Below are 18500 nucleotides of genomic sequence, written 5' to 3'. Positions count from 1 at the left end.
ATGTGTTCCTAACATCACTAGCTTCAATTTGATGTGTAGGTTGCTTGAGAAAGCTCCATAAACTTGATTAGTGATTTTGGTGAATTTGGGTTAGGGTTTGATAAGCTTGAAATGAATATTTAATGCATTGAATGCCATGAATTATTGTTAGTAAGAAGTTAGTTGTATTGTATGCTTGATTATCTACAAAACAGCGTGTTTTATGTATGCATTAAATGCCCGAATCATAAATGTGCACTTGTAAAATTTGAAGCATTAAATGTGTGCATTGATTGATCATTTAACTTGGAAAGTCGATTGTTTCAAATGATGTCTTTGGTTGGTGAAATGTATTTAGTTGTGTTCTTTGTCAAATTACCTTTCTAACGATATAAGATACGAGTTCTAAGTGTTAGCGGTTTGTGATTTATGCTTGAAAGAGTTTTGATTTGAGACTTAGACATTTGAGACTGACCAGGTACCAGCACACGTTATATGCCGCGGCGCGGCAGTCTTGGGTCGCGGCGCGACCTAAGGCGTGTTCAGCCTCTGACCTACTTGTCAATTATAAAAAAATTGTTTGGCATGCTATGGACCTCCGATTCACATGAGACTTGTTCTAACATGCTTATATATGAATAACTAGCATAGAAAAATAGTTCGAGACCCGACCCGAACGCGTTGACTTTTTCGTTGACTTTTACCGACCAAAGTTTGACTTTTTGTCAAACTTAACCAAATGATTATGCAATCTTTCTAACATGATTCTATACTTGTATCTTGCATGAAACTTGACAATTTGATTCACATGCTACATAATCGAGTTGTATTGAGCCATAGGACTAATTGAACATCTTTGACCAATCGTGACTATCGTTATTGATACAACCTATTTGTTTAGGTCGAGACTAGCATTGTTCTTGCACACGTTACTTGCTGGAGTAAATTTACATTCATACACTCAAGGTGAGATCATAGCCCCACTTTTCAAATACTTTTATACTTTTAAAATCGTGGGATGAGAAAACATATACATTACATACTTATATATACTTTTCACATGTATATATATACTTTTTATACTTTGATACTTTGAATACTATACGAAAGCAAAGATACATACGAGTCAGAACGAAAATCCTCAAGTCCAATTATCATTAGTTACACTAGTAGAGTGTAAGCGAGAAATTATGTTGTGTGGCCATGCGGGTTTGACGAACCCTCATTCAGATGAATGAAACGTACTTTCGATGTATAGTGTAGGTTCTAACACTATTATGCAGAGGTAAGATTCAGTTAAGCTTAATAATTGGGTGCTCGTGATACAAACACATCTTTTAAGATGTATACGCTTGATAAACGATTTATACTAAACCTTGCGATACAATTATACTTTATGCATACAACTATGATTTCACCAACATTTTCGTTGACAGATTCTTTTATGTTTTCTCAGGTCCTTGAATACTTAATGATACATGCTTCCGCTCATTCTTTTTGATACTTGCATTAGATGTCGAGTATACTTGCATACGTGGAGCGTCTTTTAACTACTTTCAAAATGTGTCGCATATGTTTCATTTGTACTTTAAACTTTGTTATGTAACTAGTTGTCGAGCTACTTTGTAAACCTTGAAACATCCATACTTATGAAATGAATGCGACATGTTTTCGGTCAAACGTTGTCTTAAAGACTTATGACCATGTAATGGGACCTACGTAGACGGCACTGTTAAATGACGATTTTGTCGGGTCGCTGCAGATGGTATCAAAGCATTGGTTATAGGGATTTAGAGTTTATTGGTGTCAACCTCGAGTCATAGGGTACATTGGTGAGTCTAGACTACAACCGGCATATAGACTTGAAGTAGGAATTACTTGACTACTTGTGCATTATACTCGAACTCTTCTATCATATCTAATTCTTATTCAATCTAAATCTCACGTTATTTAATTTAATTGACACGCCACCTTGACTTAGTGAAATAATGTCGAATGCACATATGAACTAGGGTAATATAATTTCCGGGATTATATTACAGTGACTCATATGAACGTTCCGACATTGTGGCATAAAGAATTTAAGGCGAGTCAAGGAAAATTTTTCTATCTATCCTTATTCCATATCATGATTAGTATTATTGAAAATACTAATCAACGGTATTCTTGTGTTTTGAAGGAACAATGCCTCCTCATCGCGTGCCACGTCATGAGACTCCCGAATAAGCACTACAACGAATGGTGGCCACCGCCGTAGAGGCGGCTATGGCCGGTCACTCCTCCAACAACAACAATAACAACAACCACAACAACAACCAAGGAGCCGGTAACTCTAGCGAAGGGTGCTCCTACAAGGCTTTTATGGGGTGCAAACCTCACACTTATGATGGAACCTGGGGACCGGTTACACTCACTTGATGGTTCGAACAAACGGAGGCCGTCTTTAGCATAAGCGGTTGTCGGGACCAAGACAAGGTCAAATACTCCACTCACACTTTCGCCGGTGTCGCCCTCACGTGGTGGAACACCTACGTTCAATCGGTGGGTACCGATGAAGCTCATGCCCTCTCTTGGGCCGAATTAAGGGAAAAGATGATTGTTGAATACTTCCCTCGCGAAGAAACCCGAAAGCTCGAACAAGAGCTAAGAACTTTGAAAGCGGTCGGAAACGATCTCAAGGCCTATAACCAACGCTTCGCCGAGCTATCCTTGATGTGTCCTAATCTCGTGAACCCCGAATCTCAAAGGGTTGAACTCTATATGGATGGTCTTCCAAAGAGCATCAAACAAGGTGTGATGTCCTCCAAACCAGCTAATCACCAAGCCGCTTTGAACATGGCCCGCCAATTAATAGAAACAGTGGATGAAGTAGTAGTGTCGGCTCCTAAGCCCGAGGATAAAACGGTAACAAAAGAAAGTGGGAACCCTCTCAATCAAGCAACTACAACAACAACCCCGCCAAGAAGCCTTTCACTCCCGACGATAAGAAAGGTTATGCCAGAACTTTACCGTTTTGCAACAAGTGCCACAAACATCATTTGGGTGAATGTGGAAGGCCGTATTGCATCAAGTGCCATTTGGCCCACGAATGTAGAAACACCACTCCCGTTGCTCAAAAGGGGCCCAATGCACCAAAGACGGGCACTTGTTATGAATGTGGCCAAACAGGCCATTATAGAAACGCATGCCTGAAGAAGAAAGATAACCCCAATACGCGCGGCCGAGCTTTCAACATCAACACCGAGGAAGCCCGAGATGACAATGAATTAGTCACGGGTACGTTTCTCCTCAACAACACTTATGTTACTTGTTTATTCGATTCGGGTGCCGATAAGAGTTTTGTATCCAAGACTTTGACTCATTCTTTTAGCACTCCACCACTTCCACTAGATACCACTTATACCATTGAAGTGGCCAACGGGAAACTATTGAGTGCCGACACATATTACCGGGGGTGTACGTTAAATATTTTAGGTAATGAGTTTGAAATTGACTTGATACCCATGGAACTAGGAAGCTTTGATGTAATAATCGGTATGAATTGGCTAGCCAAAATGAAATCTCACATTCTTTGTGATCTTAACGCAATCCGAATTCCTATCGAGAATGGTGAACCTTTGATTGTTTATGGCGATAAGTGTTGCACCGGACTCAACCTCGTTTCATGCATTAAAGTTAGAAAACTACTCCGTAAGGGTTGTTTTGCGATCCTTGCTCACATTAAGAAAGTCGAGTCCGATGAGAAGCATATCGATGCTGTGCCAATTGTTAGTGACTTTTTCGATGTATTTCCCGACGAATTGCCGGGTCTTCCACCTCATCGACCGGTTGAATTCCAAATCGATCTTATTCCAGGAGCCGCACCCGTAGCACGTGCACCATATAGACTCGCTCCATCCGAAATGCAAAAATTGCAAAGTCAAATCCAAGAACTACTTGATCGTGGTTTTATCCAACCTAGTCATTCACCTTGGGGCGCTCCGATTTTGTTTGTTAAAAAGAAAGACGGATCCCTACGAATGTGCATTGATTATCGTGAACTAAACAAATTGACGGTTAAGAACCGATATCCTCTTCCTTGCATCAATGACCTCTTTGATCAACTACAAGGGTCTTGTGTATATTCAAAAATCGATTTCCTCTCGGGTTATCATCAATTAAGGGTTAAGGGGGAAGATGTCTCCAAAACTGCTTTCCGGACTCGTTATGGTAGTTATGAATTTCTTGTAATGCCATTTGGTCTCACTAATGCACCGGCGGTGTTCATGGATCTTATGAACCGCGTGTGAAAACCGTATCTTGACAAATTAGTTATCGTGTTCATCGATGATATTTTGGTTTATTCTAAAAGAGAAGAAGAACACGAGAAACACCTCCGTCTTGTGCTTGAACTTTTAAGACAAGAACGACTCTATGCCAAATTCTCCAAGTGTGAATTTTGGTTGAAGGAAGTTCAATTTCTTGGTCATGTTGTAAGTGATCAAGGTATTAAAGTCGATCCATCGAAAATCGAAGCCATTAGTAAATGGGAGACTCCTACTACTCCTACTCACATTCGTCAATTCTTGGGTCTCGCCGGATACTATCGTAGATTCATCAAAGATTTCTCTTTGGTTGCTCGTCCTCTAACCGCGTTAACTCACAAGGGAAGAAAATTCGTTTGGGCAACCGAACAAGAATCCGCATTTCAAATCTTGAAAACAAAGCTAACCACCGCTCCTATCTTGTCACTTCCCGAAGGCAATGACGATTTTGTTGTATATTGCGATGCCTCGAAACATAGTTTTGGGTGTGTATTGATGCAACGAAAGAAAGTCATTGCTTATGCTTCTCGACAACTCAAAATTAATGAACGAAACTACACAACACATGATCTCGAACTCGAAGCCGTTGTCTTCACACTTAAAATGTGGAGACATTATCTTTATGGAACCAAAAGTACCATCTTCACCGATCACAAAAGCCTTCAACACATCTTCGATCAAAAGCAACTAAACATGAGACAACGACGGTGGATTGAAACTTTAAACGATTATGATTGTGAGCTTCGTTACCATCCCGGGAAGGCAAACGTAGTAGCCAATGCCTTAAGTCAAAAGGAGAGAGCGGTGCCTCTTCGTATCCGAGCTTTAAACATCACCATCCACACCAACCTTAATAGCCAAATTCGTGTATCCCAAGATGAGGCTCTCAAGGATGAAAACGTTTCACACGAGCTCGTGAACATTCTCGTCTCTTGATTCGAAGTTAGGGAGACCGGACTTCGATATTTCGCCGGAAGGATTTGGGTGCCTAGATATGGGGACCTACGAAGCCTTATTTTAGATGAAGCCCATAAGTCACGATACTCGATTCACCCTGGTGCCAATAAGATGTACCACGACCTTAAAGAACAATATTGGTGGCCGAACATCAAAAGGGACGTAGCTACTTATGTTTCCAAGTGTTTGACATGTTCCAAAGTCAATGCCGAACAACAAAGACCGTCCGGATTACTTCAACAACCCGAAATCCCGCAATGGAAGTGGGAAAGAATAACAATGGATTTTATCACCAAACTACCAAAAACGACGGGCGGTTATGATACCATTTGGGTTATTGTTGACCGTCTCACCAAATTCGCACACTTTCTCGCCATGAAGGAGACTGACAAAATGGAGAAACTTGCACAACTTTACATCAAGGAGATCGTAGCCCGACACGGTGTACCTTTATCGATTATCTCCGACCGAGATGGCCGTTTTGTTTCTAGATTTTGGCGTACCTTGCAAGAAGCATTGGGAACGCATTTAGACATGAGCACCGCATATCATCCTCAAACCGATGGGCAAAGCGAACGCACAATTCAAACCTTAGAGGACATGTTACGGGCTTATGTTGTCGATTTTGGAAAAGCTTGGGACAAGCACTTACCCCTCACCGAGTTCTCCTACAATAATAGTTATCACGCGAGTATTAACGCCGCACCATTCGAAGTTTTATATGGCCGAAAATGTCGTTCACCTCTTTGTTGGGCCGAAGTAGGCGACTCGCAAATCACCGGACCCGAACTCATTCATGAAACAACCGAGAAAATCATTCAAATCTGAGATAGGCTTCGGACGGCCCGGAGTCGTCAAAAGTGCTACACCGACAAAAGATGCAACGACCTCAAATTTCAAGTCGGTGACCGAGTAATGTTAAAAGTCGCACCTTAGAAAGGTGTAATCCGTTTTGAGAAACGCAGGAAGCTAAATCCGTGGTATATTGGTCCTTTCGAAATCTTGGAGCGTATTAGAACCGTTGCTTATCGTTTAGATCTTCCGCCTCAATTGAACTCCGTTCATCCTACCTTCCATGTATCTAACTTGAAAAAGTGTCTTGCCGAACCCGATATCGTCATCCCTCTTGTGGAACTTACTATTGATGACAAACTTCATTTTGTGGAGGAACCGGTTAAAATTGTGGACACCTCCGTCAAGACATTGAAACAAAGCCGAATTCCGATTGTTAAAGTCCGTTAGAATGCCAAAAGTGGACCCGAGTTTACTTGGGAAAGGCAAGACCAAATGCAAAAGAAATACCCTCACTTGTTCCCGGTACCGGAAACACAAGATTTCGAGGAAGAAACAACGACTACTATGCCTACTTAAATTTTGGGACGAAATTTCTTTTAAGGAGTAGGTAATGTAACATCCCGCCTTTTTCCATTTACTTTTCCGTTTAATTATTTAAATTCCGTTATATGTTTATAACATCCCTCATTAATACGCGTTTTAAAAATATCTCGTTTAGGTAATTCACGCAACCGCAACCGAACTCGAGGGACTAGTTTCGCCAAAGTGCCAAAGAGGTGACTAGCTTTTGACTAGTCAACCCCACCTCCCATCTTTTTCATTTCCATTTTTCCTTTTCTTTTACTACTTCCCTATTTTCTTTCAATTCTCCAATTTGAAGATTCATCATCCAAATCCGTTCAAGCAAACATCAATCAAAACAAATTATATATTTGGAATCCTTGCAACTTCCTCTTCGATTCCATACCGATTTCATCAAGTTTGGGTAACTTTCTAAAATCACTAGATTTTGTGTTCTTGATTTTTTAACTTATAAAGTTGTTAATTAGTGTCTATGGTGAAATGTCCCGTTCTTATTGATTAAAAATGTTCCATATTAATTGATTTCGTTGCGAGGTTTTGACCTCTATATGAGACGTTTTTCAAAGACTGCATTCATTTTAAAACAAACCATAACCTTTATTTCATCAATAAAGGTTTAAAAAGCTTTACGTAGATTATCAAATAATGATAATCTAAAATATCCTGTTTACACACGACCATTACATAATGTTTTACAATACAAATATGTTACAACAAAATAAGTTTCTTGAATGCAGTTTTTACACAATATCATACAAGCATAGACTCCAAATCTCGTCCTTATTTAAGTATGCGACAGCGGAAGCTCTTAATAATCACCTGAGAATAAACATGCTTAAAACGTCAACAAAAATGTTGGTGAGTTATAGGTTTAACCTATATATATCAAATCATAATAATAGACCACAAGATTTCATATTTCAATACACATCCCATACATAGAGATAAAAATCATTCATATGGTGAACACCTGGTAACCGACATTAACAAGATGCATATATAAGAATATCCCCATCATTCCGGGACACCCTTCGGATATGATATAAATTTCAAAGTACTAAAGCATCCGGTACTTTGGATGGGGTTTGTTAGGCCCAATAGATCTATCTTTAGAGTTCGCGTCAATTAGGGTGTCTGTTCCCTAATTCTTAGATTACCAGACTATATAAAAAGGGGCATATTCGATTTCGATAATTCAACCATAGAATGTAGTTTCATGTACTTGTGTCTATTTTGTAAATCATTTATAAACCTGCATGTATTCTCATCCCAAAAATATTAGATTTTAAAAGTGGGACTATAACTCACTTTCACAGATTTTTACTTCGTCGGGAAGTAAGACTTGGCCACTGGTTGATTCACGAACCTATAACAATATATACATATATATCAAAGTATGTTCAAAATATATTTACAACACTTTTAATATATTTTGATGTTTTAAGTTTATTAAGTCAGTTGTCCTCGTTAGTAACCTATTACTAGTTGTCCACAGTTAGATGTACAGAAATAAATCGATAAATATTATCTTGAATCAATCCATGACCCAGTGTATACGTATCTCAGTATTGATCACAACTCAAACTATATATATTTTGGAATCAACCTCAACCCTGTATAGCTAACTCCAACATTCACATATAGAGTGTCTTTGGTTGTTCCGAAATATATATAGATATGTCGACATGATAGGTCGAAACATTGTATATATGTCTATGGTATCTTAAGATTACATAATATACAATACAAGTTGATTAAGTTATGGTTGGAATAGATTTGTTACCAATTTTCACGTAGCTAAAATGAGAAAAATTATTCAATCTTGTTTTACCCATAACTTCTTCATTTTAAATCCGTTTTGAATGAATCAAATTACTATGGTTTCATATTGAACTCTATTTTATGAAACTAAACAGAAAAATTATAGGTTTATAGTCGGAAAAATAGGTTACAAGTCGTTTTTGTAAAGGTAGTCATTTCAGTCGAAAGAACGACGTCTAGATGACCATTTTAGAAAACATACTTCCACTTTGAGTTTAACCATAATTTTTGGATATAGTTTCATGTTCATAATAAAAATCATTTTCTCAGAATAACAACTTTTAAATCAAAGTTTATCATAGTTTTTAATTAACTAACCCAAAACAGTCCGCGGTGTTACTACGACGGCGTAAATCCGGTTTTACGGTGTTTTTCGTGTTTCCAGGTTTTAAATCATTAAGTTAGCCTATCAAATAGATATAGAACATGTGTTTAGTTGATTTTAAAAGTCAAGTTAGAAGGATTAACTTTTGTTTGCGAATAAGTTTAGAATTAACTAAACTATGTTCTAGTGATTACAAGTTTAAACCTTCGAATAAGATAGCTTTATTTGTATGAATCGAATGATGTTATGAATATCATTACTACCTTAAGATCCTTGGATAAACCTACTGGAAAAGAGAAAAATGGATCTAGCTTCAACGGATCCTTGGATGGCTCGAAGTTCTTGAAGCAGAATCATGACACGAAAATAAGTTCAAGTAAGATCATCACTTGAAATAAGATTGTTATAGTTATAGAAATTGAACCAAAGTTTGAATATGATTATTACCTTGTATTAGAATGATAACCTACTGTAAGAAACAAAGATTTCTTGAGGTTAGATGATCACCTTACAAGATTGGAAGTGAGCTAGAAAACTTGAAAGTATTCTTGATTTTATGTAACTAGAACTTGTAGAATTTATGAAGAACACTTAGAACTTGAAGATAGAACTTGAGAGAGATTAATTAGATGAAGAAAATTGAAGAATGAAAGTGTTTGTAGGTGTTTTTGGTCGTTGGTGTATGGATTAGATATAAAGGATATGTAATTTTGTTTTCATGTAAATAAGTCATGAATGATTACTCATATTTTTGTAATTTTATGAGATATTTCATGCTAGTTGCCAAATGATAGTTCCCACATGTGTTAGGTGACTCACATGGACTGCTAAGAGCTGATAATTGGAGTGTATATACCAATAGTACTTACATCTAAAAGCTGTGTATTATACGAGTACGAATACGGGTGCATACGAGTAGAATTGTTGATGAAACTGAACGAGGATGTAATTGTAAGCATTTTTGTTAAGTAGAAGTATTTTGATAATTGTATTGAAGTCTTTCAAAATTGTATAAATACATATTAAAACACTACATGTATATACATTTAAACTGAGTCGTTAAGTCATCGTTAGTCGTTACATGTAAGTGTTGTTTTGAAACCTTTAGGTTAACGATCTTGTTAAATGTTGTTAACCCAATGTTTATAATATCAAATGAGATTTTAAATTATTATATTATCATTATATTATCATGTATGAATATCTCTTAATATGATATATATACATTAAATGTCTTTACAACGATAATCGTTACATATATGTCTCGTTTAAAAATCATTAAGTTAGTAGTCTTGTTTTTACATATGTAGTTCATTGTTAATATACTTAATGATATGTTTACTTATCATAATATCATGTTAACTATATATATATCCATATATATGTCATCATATAGTTTTTACAAGTTTTAACGTTCGTGAATCACCGGTCAACTTGGGTGGTCAATTGTCTATATGAAACATATTTCAATTAATCAAGTCTTAACAAGTTTGATTGCTTAACATGTTGGAAACATTTAATCATGTAAATATCAATCTCAATTAATATATATAAACATGGAAAAGTTCGGGTCACTACAGTACCTACCCGTTAAATAAATTTCGTCCCGAAATTTTAAGCTGTTGAAGGTGTTGACGAATCTTCTGGAAATAGATGCCGGTATTTCTTCTTCATCTGATCTTCATGCTCCCAGGTGAACTCGGGTCCTCTACGAGCATTCCATCGAACCTTAACAATTGGTATCTTGTTTTGCTTAAGTCTTTTAACCTCACGATCCATTATTTCGACGGGTTCTTCGATGAATTGAAGTTTTTCGTTGATTTGGATTTCATCTAATGGAATAGTGAGATCTTCTTTAGCAAAACATTTCTTCAAATTCGAGATGTGGAAAATGTTATGTACAGCCGCGAGTTGTTGAGGTAACTCAAGTCGGTAAGCTACTGGTCCGATACGATCAATAATCTTGAATGGTCCAATATACCTTGGATTTAATTTCCCTCGTTTACCAAATCGAACAACGCCTTTCCAAGGTGCAACTTTAAGCATGACCATCTCTCCAATTTCAAATTCTATATCTTTTCTTTTAATGTCAGCGTAGCTCTTTTGTCGACTTTGGGCGGTTTTCAACCGTTGTTGAATTTGGATGATTTTCTTGGTAGTTTCTTGTATTATCTCTGGACCCGTAATCTGTCTATCCCCCACTTCATTCCAACAAATCGGAGACCTGCACTTTCTACCATAAAGTGCCTCAAACGGCGCCATCTCAATACTAGAATGATAACTGTTGTTGTAGGAAAATTCTGCTAACGGTAGGTGTCGATCCCAACTGTTTCCGAAATCAATAACACGTGCTCGTAGCATGTCTTCAAGCGTTTGTATCGTCCTTTCGCTCTGTCCATCAGTTTGTGGATGATAGGCAGTACTCATGTCTAGACGAGTTCCTAATGCTTGCTGTAATGTCTGCCAGAATCTTGAAATAAATCTGCCATCCCTATCAGAGATAATAGAGATTGGTATTCCATGTTTGGAGATGACTTCCTTCAAATACAGTCGTGCTAACTTCTCCATCTTGTCATCTTCTCTTATTGGCAGGAAGTGTGCTGATTTGGTGAGACGATCAACTATTACCCAAATAGTATCAAAACCACTTGCAGTCCTTGGCAATTTAGTGATTAAATCCATGGTAATGTTTTCCCATTTCCATTCCGGGATTTCGGGTTGTTGAAGTAGACCTGATGGTTTCTGATGCTCAGCTTTGACCTTAGAACACGTCAAACATTCTCCTACCTATTTAGCAACATCGGCTTTCATACCTGGCCACCAAAAATGTTTCTTGAGATCCTTGTACATCTTCCCCGTTCCAGGATGTATTGAGTATCTGGTTTTATGAGCTTCTCTAAGTACCATTTCTCTCATATCTCCAAATTTTGGTACCCAAATTCTTTCAGTCCTATACCGGGTTCCGTCTTCCCGAATATTAAGATGCTTCTCCGATCCTTTGGGTATTTCATCCTTTAAATTTCCCTCTTTTAAAACTCTTTGTTGCACCTCCTTTATTTGAGTAGTAAGGTTATTATGAATCATTATATTCATAGATTTTACTCGAATGGGTTCTCTGTCCTTCCTGCTCAAGGCATCGGCTACCACATTTGCCTTTCCCGGGTGGTAACGAATCTCAAAGTCGTAATCATTCAACAATTCAATCCACCTACGCTGCCTCATATTCAGTTGTTTCTGATTAAATATGTGTTGAAGACTTTTGTGGTCGGTATATATAATAATTTTGACCCCATATAAGTAGTGCCTCCAAGTCTTTAATGCAAAAACAACCGCGCCTAATTCCAAATCATGCGTCGTATAATTTCGTTCGTGAATCTTCAATTGTCTAGACGCATAATCAATCACCTTCGTTCGTTGCATTAATACACAACCGAGACCTTGCTTTGATGCGTCACAATAAATCACAAAATCATCATTCCCTTCAGGCAATGACAATATAGGTGCCGTAGTTAGCTTTTTATTCAATAACTGAAACGCTTTCTCTTGTTCATCATTCCATTCAAATTTCTTCCCTTTATGCGTTAATGCAGTTAAGGGTTTTGCTATTCTGGAAAAGTCTTGGATGAACCTTCTGTAGTAACCAGCTAGTCCTAAAAACTGGCGTATGTGTTTCGGAGTTTTCGGGGTTTCCCACTTTTCAACAGTTTCTATCTTTGCCGGATCCACCTTAATACCTTCTTTGTTCACTATGTGACCGAGGAATTGAACTTCTTCTAACCAAAATGCACACTTTGAAAACTTAGCGTACAATTCTTCCTTCCTCAATACTTCTAACACCTTTCTCAAATGTTCACCGTGTTCTTGGTCATTCTTTGAGTAAATAAGTATGTCATCAATGAAAACAATGACAAATTTGTCAAGGTATGGTCCACACACTCGGTTCATAAGGTCCATGAACACAGCTGGTGCATTAGTTAAACCAAACGGCATGACCATAAACTCGTAATGACCGTAACATGTTCTGAAAGCAGTCTTTGGAATATCATCTTCTTTCACCCGCATTTGATGATACCCGGAACGTAAGTCAATCTTTGAATAAACAGACGAGCCTTGTAGTTGATCAAATAAGTCGTCGATTCTCGGTAGTGGGTAGCGGTTCTTGATGGTAAGTTTGTTCAACTCTCGGTAGTCGATACACAACCTGAATGTACCATCTTTCTTCTTGACAAACAAAACAGGAGCTCCCCACGGTGATGTGCTTAATCGAATGAAACCACGCTCTAAAAGTTCTTGTAATTGGCTTTGCAGTTCTTTCATCTCGCTGGGTGCGAGTCTGTAAGGAGCACGAGCTATTGGTGCAGCTCCTGGTACAAGATCTATTTGAAATTCAACGGATCGATGTGGGGGTAATCCCGGTAATTCTTTCGGAAATACATCGGGAAATTCTTTTGCAATGGGAACATCATTGATGCTCTTTTCTTCAGTTTGTACTTTCTCGACGTGTGCTAGAATAGCATAGCAACCTTTTCTTATTAGTTTTTGTGCCTTCAAATTACTAATAAGATGTAGCTTCGTGTTGCCCTTTTCTCCGTACACCATTAAGGGTTTTCCTTTTACTCGTATAATGCGAATTGCATTTTTGTAACAAACGATCTCTGCTTTCACTTCTTTCAACCAGTCCATACCGATTATCACATCAAAACTCCCTAACTCTACTGGTATCAAATCAATCTTAAATGTTTCGCTAACCAGTTTAATTTCTCGATTCCGACATATATTATCTGCTGAAATTAATTTACCATTTGCTAATTCGAGTAAAAATTTACTATCCAAAGGCGTCAATGGACAACTTAATTTAGCACAAAAATCTCTACTCATATAGCTTCTATCCGCACCCGAATCAAATAAAACGTAAGCAGATTTATTGTCAATAAGAAACGTACCCGTAACAAGCTCCGGGTCTTCCTGTACCTCTGCCGCATTAATATTGAAAACTCTTCCGCGGCCTTGTCCATTCGTGTTCTCTTGGTTCGGGCAATTTCTAATAATGTGGCCCGGTTTTCCACATTTATAACAAACTACATTGGCATAACTTGCTCCGACACTACTTGCTCCGCCATTACTCGTTCCGACACCATTTGTTCCTTTCGTTCTATTAACCCCTAGTCCGTAGACCTCACACTTCGCCGCGCTATGACCATTTCTTTTACACTTGTTGCAAAATTTGGTGCAGAACCCCGAGTGATACTTTTCACACCTTTGGCATAGCTGCTTCTGATTGTTGTTGTTGTTGCGGTTATTATTGTTGTTGGGATGATTGTTGTAGTTGCTGTTGTTGTTGTTGTTGTTGTTGTTGTTGTTGTTGTTGTTGTTGTTGTTGTTGTTGGGCCGTTTGTTGTAGTTGCTATTGATTTTGCGATTGTTGGGATAATTGTTGCGATTATTGTTGTAATTGCTGTTGTTGTTGTATTGGTGATTCTTATCACCGTTTTCCTCCCACTTTATTTTGACTTGCTTCACATTGGCCTCTTCAGCAGTCTGTTCTTTAATTCTTTCTTCAATCTGGTTCACTAGTTTGTGAGCCATTCTATATGCCTGTTGTATGGAGGCGGGCTCGTGTGAACTTATATCTTCTTGGATTCTTTCCGGTAATCCTTTCACAAACGCGTCGATCTTCTCTTCCTCATCTTCGAATGCTCCCGGACATAATAGGCACAATTCTGTGAATCGTCTTTCGTACGTGGTAATATTAAATCCTTGGGTTCTTAACCCTCTAAGTTCTGTCTTGAGCTTATTGACCTCAGTTCTGGGACGGTACTTCTCGTTCATCAAGTGCTTGAATGCTGACCACGGTAGTGCGTACGCATCGTCTTGTCCCACTTGCTCTAGATAGGTATTCCACCATGTTAACGCATAACCTGTGAAGGTATGCGTAGCGTACTTCACTTTGTCCTCTTCAGTACACTTACTTATGGCAAACACCGATTCGACCTTCTCGGTCCAGCGTTTCAATCCGATCGGTCCTTCGGTTCCATCAAATTCCAAAGGTTTGCAGGCAGTGAATTATTTGTAGGTGCATCCTACACGATTTCCTGTACTGCTAGATCCAAGTTTATTGTTGGTATGTAGCGCAGCCTGTACTGCTGCTATGTTTGAAGCTAGAAAAGTAAGGAATTCCTCTTCATTCATATTCACGGTGTGTCGAGTAGTCGGTGCCATTTCCTTCAAAATAGTCAAATGGAACAAGTTAATCCTACAGAATATTAAGAGTAGTTAATAGTATTTCGTAGCATAATATGAACTCATTTATAAAAGCTTTTTCTTCATATTAGCGTTTTATAAGTTTAAATTCGGGTAGTACCTACCCGTTAAGTTCATACTTAGTAGCTAATATACAATTCAACTACTACAATTCTATATGAAAAACTGATTATAATAATATTTCGCATTCAAACTTTTACACAATATTTTACAAACTTACAATACCGCTTATTTTACATATAGCATGAAATATAGCACACAATAAATTTGATACAAGATGGTTGTGAAGATAATTCTAGCTAGTACACAAGTCGTTCAGCAAAGGCAATAAAGACACGTAATTTATACCTCCAGAAACAAGTCATGCATTCTGGTTTTACTAGGATTACTTCCCATCCTTGGTCTTGTGGAACATAACCGTTATGGCCGTTGATAAGACAGCGTGTTGTAACGTCGTCAAAGGGACGTGGGTTACGTAATGTCCAACAGTCCCGTAACAATCTAAAAACCTCATTTCTTACCCCAATTACCGACTCCGTCACTTGTGGGAATGTTTTGTTTAATAGTTGTAGCCCGATGTTCTTGTTCTCACTTTGGTACGAAGCGAACATTACTAATCCGTAAGCATAACATGCTTCTTTATGTTGCATGTTAGCCGCTTTTTCTAAATCACGAAGTCCAATATTCGGATATATTGAGTCAAAATAATTTCTTAACCCATTGCGTAAAATAGCATTTGGGTTCCCCGCAATATATGCGTCAAAGTAAACACATCGTAACTTATGGATTTCCCAATGTGATATCCCCCATCTTTCGAACGAAAGCCTTTTATAAACCAAGGCATTCTTGGAACGTTCTTCGAATGTCTTACAAACTGATCTCGCCTTAAATAGTTGTGCCGAAGAATTCTGACCGACTCTAGACAAGATTTCATCAATCATGTCTCCGGGTAGTTCTCTTAAAATATTGGGTTGTCTATCCATTTTGTGTTTTTATACTGTAAAATAGACAAGAGTTAGATTCATAAAAAAAATACTTATTAATACAAGCAATTTTTACATATATCATAAAGCATAAGCAAACTATATTACATATATTACACCACACGAATACAACTATCTTATTCCGACTCGCTTGTTTCTTCTTCTTCGGTTTTGGTTCATTTTGCCAAGTTTCTAGGGATATATGATGTTCCCCTAATACGAGCCGTCGTTTTCCACATTGGTTTAGAAAAACCTGGTGGTTTAGAGGTTCCCGGGTCATTGTTACAACTTAAGGACTTCGGGGGTTGACGATACATATAAAGTTCATCGGGGTTGGAATTAGATTTCTCTATTTTTATGCCCTTTCCCTTATTATTTTCTTTTGCCTTTTTAAATTCAGTTGGGGTAATTTCTATAACATCATCGGAATTCTCGTCGGAATCCGATTCATCGGAGAATTGGTAATCCTCCCAATATTTTGCTTCCTTGGCGGAAACACCATTGACCATAATTAACCTTGGTCGGTTGGTTGAGGATTTTGTTTTACTTAACCGTTTTATTATTTCCCCCACCGGTTCTATTTCTTCATCCGGTTCCGATTCTTCTTCCGGTTCCGATTCTTCTTCCGGTTCCGACTCTTCTTCCGGTTCCTCTTCGGGAACTTGTGAATCAGTCCACGAATCATTCCAATTTACATTTGACTCTTCATTATTATTAGGTGAGTCAATGGGACTTGTTCTAGAGGTAGACATCTATCACATAATATCAAACGCGTTAAGAGATTAATATATCACATAATATTCACATGTTAAAAATATATAGTTTCCAACAAAATTTGTTAAGCAATCATTTTTCAAGTAAACACGGTCGAAGTCCAGACTCACTAATGCATCCTAACAAACTCTATAAGACATACTAATGCAAAATTCTGGTTCTCTAAGATCAACGCTCGGATACCAACTGAAATGTCCCGTTCTTATTGATTAAAAACGTTCCATATTAATTGATTTCGTTGCGAGGTTTTGACCTCTATATGAGACGTTTTTCAAAGACTGCATTCATTTTAAAACAAACCATAACCTTTATTTCATCAATAAAGGTTTAAATAGCTTTATGTAGATTATCAAATAATGATAATCTAAAATATCCTGTTTACACACGACCATTACATAATGGTTTACAATACAAATATGTTACAACAAAATAAGTTTCTTGAATGCAGTTTTTACACAATATCATACAAGCATAGACTCCAAATCTCGTCCTTATTTAAGTATGCAACCGCGGAAGATCTTAATAATCACCTGAGAATAAACATGCTTAAAACGTCAACAAAAATGTTGGTGAGTTATAGGTTTAACCTATATATATCAAATCATAATAATAGACCACAAGATTTCATATTTCAATACACATCACATACATAGAGATAAAAATCATTCATATGGTGAACACCTGGTAACCGACATTAACAAGATGCATATATAAGAATATCCCCATCATTCCGGGACACCCTTCGGATATGATATAAATTTCAAAGTACTAAAGCATCCGGTACTTTGGATGGGGTTTGTTAGGCCCAATAGATCTATCTTTAGAGTTCGCATCAATTAGGGTGTCTGTTCCCTAATTCTTAGATTACCAGACTATATAAAAAGGGGCATATTCGATTTCGATAATTCAACCATAGAATGTAGTTTCGCGTACTTGTGTCTATTTTGTAAATCATTTATAAACCTGCATGTATTCTCATCCCAAAAATATTAGATTTTAAAAGTGGGACTATAACTCACTTTTACAGATTTTTACTTCGTCGGGAAGTAAGACTTGGCCACTGGTTGATTCGCGAACCTATAACAATATATACATATATATCAAAGTATGTTCAAAATATATTTACAACACTTTTAATATATTTTGATGTTTTAAGTTTATTAAGTCAGATGTCCTCGTTAGTAACCTATAACTAGTTATCCACAGTTAGATGTATAGAAATAAATCGATAAATATTATCTTGAATCAATCCACGACTCAGTGTATACGTATCTCAGTATTGATCACAACTCAAACTATATATATTTTGGAATCAACCTCAACCCTGTATAGCTAACTCCAACATTCACATATAGAGTGTCTATGGTTGTTCCGAAATATATATAGATGTGTCGACATGATAGGTCGAAACATTGTATACGTGTCTATGGTATCTCAAGATTACATAATATACAATACAAGTTGATGAAGTTATGGTTGGAATAGATTTGTTACCAATTTTCACGTAGCTAAAATGAGAAAAATTATTCAATCTTGTTTTACCCATAACTTCTTCATTTTAAATCCGTTTTGAATGAATCAAATTGCTATGGTTTCATATTGAACTCTATTTTATGAATCTAAACAGAAAAATTATAGGTTTATAGTCTGAAAAATAGGTTACAAGTCATTTTTGTAAAGGTAGTCATTTCAGTCGAAAGAACGACGTCTAGATGACCA

This window comes from Rutidosis leptorrhynchoides, chromosome 4 (genome assembly GCF_046630445.1).
Source record: "Rutidosis leptorrhynchoides isolate AG116_Rl617_1_P2 chromosome 4, CSIRO_AGI_Rlap_v1, whole genome shotgun sequence".
Lineage (NCBI taxonomy): Eukaryota > Viridiplantae > Streptophyta > Magnoliopsida > Asterales > Asteraceae > Rutidosis > Rutidosis leptorrhynchoides.
The sequence above is the reverse complement of the archived record's forward strand: the minus strand, read 5'-3'. Positions refer to the sequence as shown.